Genomic DNA, 5,332 nt, shown 5'->3' with positions numbered 1-5,332 from the left:
GGTGCACGACGAACATTTGACAAACATCTACACGCAACGAGTTACAAGGTACTTTGCCCTCCGGAGGGATCTTCAGCAACTTTGACAATATTTTGCATTCTCATACAGACAGAATGGTTTAAGACTTCCTCTTGCCACAGGGTATATTTTGTTTGAGACACTAAAGGGCACAGCTTTTGAGCGCACAGCTCATTTTTATATTCTAAAATAACCTTGCGATATAAGCGGGAGCGCGCAACTCCTTCTTATTTCTTATAAGCTAAGATAACTTCACAAGGCTATCTTATATGAGGGATCAAAGACTCTGAGGTTTTTGTTTTCTCTTTCTGTTGTGGTATTCGTCATATCAGCGACAATGAAGTATCGCCGCAGCCGTAACAAATATATGGAGAGCAGCAGTTGCTGTTCTCAACACACCAACATGTGACCACCTCCATTGTTGAAGTGCTGCGTAATCAATTATGGTCACGATCTTTCTTGATTAGAAATAAGTGAATCCCTCTTATAACCACAGACGGTGTACGTTTGTGGTGCTCAGTATATTACACATTGACGGCAATTAAAGATCACCATTTTCGTAGCTTCAAGTATATGGAAGAATTAGAATAAGCAGGAACATAATTTTTAACCTCAAAGGACTTTGTGCCAAAACGAAAGTTCTTCATTCTCACATCATTGAGTTTTTGTATGCAGATGATTGTGACATGTTAGCACATTCCCAGGAAGATATGCAACACATGATGAACGCGATTACTGTAGCATGTACAGCATTGGGCCTTACAGTCAACTTGAAAAAAACTGTTCTAATGTACAAGCCTACCCCCACTAAGCTTTATGTGGAACCTTTTATAAGTGTGAGTGTTCAAAGGTTAGAAGTTGTAACTAAATTCATTTATTTAAGAAGTACTTTGAGCACTGCTGGTCTTGATGAAATTTCATATAAAATCAGCAAAACTAATAGTGCCTTTGGTAGGCTTTACAGGCGTCTCTGATCACGCCAATATATATCTTTCCAAATTGAGGTTGGGGTTCATAACACGTGTCCTGTCACTTTTGCTATATGGTAGTAAGACATGGGTTGTTTATCGTAGGTATTTATGGCATTTGAAATGATATCATCAATATTGTCTTAGAAAAATTCTTGGGATAAATTGGAAAATGGCCATCAGTGATGTGGAAGGACTTGAGAGAAGTGGTAGTAGAAATGTAGAATCAATGATTCTGCAACTTCGTTTGAGGTGGGGTGGACATCTGGTAAGAATGAATGATGAAATGCTTCTCAAGCATCTTTTCTATGGTGAGCTGGAAGATGGTAGGAGACCAGCATATAAACCCAAAATAAGGTTCAAGGACTGCCTCAAAATTGCTCTGACACACACAGGAATTTCATTCGTTGATTGGGAGAGGGGGGTATAAGACCGAGATGGATGGAGGAAAGAAGTGCACAGTGATTGTTTGAGGTTTGAAAGAGAGAGAATAAAGACAAGATTAGGAGAAGGCTTAGAAGAAATGAACCTGTGGAAAAAGAGGGAGTGTTGAGTTTCGTGGGTGTGGTTTGTGGGAGGATGTGCTTGAGTCTTGTGAGCCTGGTCAGCCATCAGAGAACTCACAGGAATCGACCCATAGTAAACTGTGATATGGTTATTGTTCACACCAGAACATGTACATGTGGAAAGGTATGCCTCTCGGTTGGAGGATTGAAAAGGCATGCCAAAAGAGTTCATACTGTGGTACCTGTTCCTTCTACCAGCTATCAGAGCTGTGCATTATGTAATAGAATGTGCAAAACTTTCACCGGGCTCAGGAGTGATAAAAGGGCCTCACATTGCATCAACATTGACTCATTTCAATGAGTCTTTCTAGTAACGGCTTTGCTCGTATACGAGAAAGCAGCTAAGATATATATATATGTATATATAAGTTCAAAAAAGGAAAAAGACAAGAAAACAACAAGAAAAAACATGAAGACGTGATACAGATTATGTTACTAGACGCTCGGGAAAGGAAAGAGAGAGTATATATATGCATGTATGTATGTATGTATATATGTATGTATGTATGTATGTATGCATGCATGCGTGTATGTATGTATATATATATATATATGCATGCATGTATATGTATATATATGTGTGTGTTAGTGTGTGTGTGTGTGTGTGTGTGTGTGTGTGTGTGTGTGAATTTATATGTATATACGTATGTATGCACACACACACACAGTGAAGTAGACAACCTGTATATAAAAATTGCACAGAAGGTAGCAATCTGAAAAATCACATACAAGTGGTGGGCGGAGGGAGTGTGGCGGTGACTAAAGCGGCAGCGTAAGATGTGTGTTTTGGCGTTGGCTGGTGGCGCTTGTACGAATGGAGTGTTTTGTCCCAGGTAAATGAGTAAAATTGCAGTTACTGTGTATGCATAGTCTCCTGCATTGAGAAAACTGGCATATTTTGGGGTATCATGCGTTTATAGATTATACATTATTTATAGTTACCAAATTTATCCTGGATCTGTGAGGTAGACATTCAAATTGAGGTGGACAGTGGTGGGAAGAAAGGCCTGATAGTAGTAGTGGTTAGGGTTGTAGCAGTTGAATATTATGGCGATGATGATGATGGGTCAGTTGTAGTATTAAGAGAAAATGAAGAATGTGGATAGCTGGACAGTGAAGGGTTTTCATTATGGAGAATTCCCTTGTGAATTTTATGACCAGCTTCATTAGTAAACATGTCCGACTTTTTATTTATATATTTTTGTCCTTTTGTTCTTATTTTGAGAACCTAATTTCAAGCAACTTTTTACAGATCACTTTTTAGACACTATTTTCTAAACCTGACAAAGTATGTAGGGGGTGCAAATTTTGATTTTGCAGCCCCTAAAAATTTTAGGGGGTGTAAGAGCACCACCTGCACCCCCTGTTCCCGGACCCTTGAAGACACGTGCATTCCATGTACAATAGACAGTCTAGTTAAAAGACATACCACGGGGGTGGGGGGGATGTAGCATAAACCCGCGCTTTAAAGCAATTTTATGCAATTTGGGGGGAGGGGAGGGTGAATTTACCCTTATGATTAAAAGTTATCTCTTTTACTCTTTTAGTTGTTTCAGTCATTCGACTGCGGCCATGCTGGAGCACCGCCTTTTGTCGAGCAAATCGACCCCAGGACTTATTCTTTGTAAGCCTAGTACTTATTCTATCAGTCTCTTTAGCCGAACCGCTAAGTTACGGGAATTTAAACACACTAGCATCGATTTCCAAGCGATGTTGGGGGGACAAACGCAGACACACAAACACACACACATATATGCATATACATATATACGACGAGCCTTTTTCAGTTTCCGTCTACCAAATCCACTCACAAGGCTTTGGTCGGCCCGAGGCTATAGTAGAAGACACTTGCCAAAGTGCCACGCGGTGGGACTGAACCCGGAACCATGTGGTTGGTAAGCAAGCTACTTACCACACAGCCACTCCTGCACTTATGTGTGACACTTACAGCTCCTAAGTTTCCCAAGCGGTCAACCATCTAAGAACTCACTAGACTCGACGTTGCTTAACTTCGGTGATCGGACGAGATGATCGACAATTGTTGATTTAAATCAGACCAGGTTTATTTGCTATCCTGAGATAAGTGTTTTTAAATTTTCCCAACTGATATTTCTCGCAAAAAAATTGCAGTTTGTAAAAATGTACAAATTATCTTGAATGAACTGTTCATCAGGACAATGCGCGACCCCACACTGCAAATATCATACCACAGAAGATCGAAAAAATTGGGGAAAAATTCCTCATCCACCTTATTCTCCCGACCTTGCTCCTTCAGACTACCATTTGTTTCGTAGTTTACAGGATCATTTGGGGGACATAACTTTCGCAAGCCAGGAGGGGGTCGAAACTGACATTTCAGAGTTCTTCACTTTGAAACCAAAAGGGTTATTGATGAGATTAAAAAGCTTATAAATAGATCGAAGGAAGTCATAGATAATCAGGGAAAGTACATTGATGATTAAATTTCAATTAAATATAACATTTGATCATTTGTTTTCTTTAGTCAAAATTCGGACAAAAAAGATGGGATGACCTGATACATGGAAAACAAACAAACAAACAAACAAACATAAAATCGTTATTAAGAAACTAGCTTTGTAACCACATGGTTTCCGATTCAAGCACATTGTGCAACACTTTGGGCAAATGTCTTCTACTATACCCCTGAACCGACCGATTCCTTGTGAGTTAATTTGGTAGACGAAAAACTCTATGTAAGCCCATTGTGTGCGTGTGTGTGTGTGTGTGTGTGTGTGTGTGTGTGTGTGTGTGTGTGTGTGTGTTTATGTATGTCCCTACCACCGATTGACAACCGGTGTTGGTTTGTTACTTAGCGATTCAGCAAAAGAAAACCGATAGAAAAGTACTTGACTTTGAAAAATTAGTACAGGAGTTGATATGTTCGATTAAACCCGTTAAGGTGGTGCCCCAGTATGACCGCAGTCCAATGACTGTGCAAATAAGATACAAAAGATAGATAATTAATTAGAGGTTAAAATATTTAATGTAGTGACGTGGACCAAAAAATGTTAACTCATAGTGAGTAGGAAATATCATTAGCATATTAATTGATTCTGGTTTAGGAAAGCAGATAACTCCGAAATCCAAGTTATTTTTTTAGAAATTGAATGCGGAGCATGCAATGGGGAGTGTGTCTCATCTTGGCCAATATGATGATTATTTCGGGCATGTTTCGGTATTATTAGACCTTCTCAGTGAAGTATAGCCTTATAAATACTTTGCCCGATACTTAGGGACTAAAAGATATACAAATGTACAGTGGCAAATTGGCAGAATCATTGTCCCACTGCGCTTCACATTGAGCAGGTGTTTTCTACTATAGCCCCGGGTCCATCCAAAGCCTTGTGAGTGAATTTGGTAAATGGAGACTGAGAAGTCGATCCTATATATAAATATATATATATACTAGCAGAAATACCCGGCTTTACCCGGGTTAAAGAGAATAATGAAATCTAAAAACGCCGTCTAGACTACGCAACCCTCAACTGTTAGTAGCTACGATACCATATTTCTACATTAATAACTCTCCAATCCATGCCAGCATGGAACATAGACATGAAGTGGAATGCCAGTCTCTCATCTGGGAAGGCCTTGAAATCAATGTTACCAACTGGGGACTATGTGCCGCAGTGATAATAAAAAGACTCAAAGGAAGTCTGCAACGAAATAATTTTACTCAACACTTTGCAAGTGAATCAGTGGAAGCAAAGATGCGTCTCATTTACTTGACAATTTATGCACCACATTGCAGAAATCACA

The sequence above is a fragment of the Octopus bimaculoides genome, chromosome 3, assembly GCF_001194135.2.
Source record: "Octopus bimaculoides isolate UCB-OBI-ISO-001 chromosome 3, ASM119413v2, whole genome shotgun sequence".
Classification (NCBI taxonomy): Eukaryota; Metazoa; Mollusca; class Cephalopoda; order Octopoda; family Octopodidae; genus Octopus; species Octopus bimaculoides.
The sequence above is the reverse complement of the archived record's forward strand: the minus strand, read 5'-3'. Positions refer to the sequence as shown.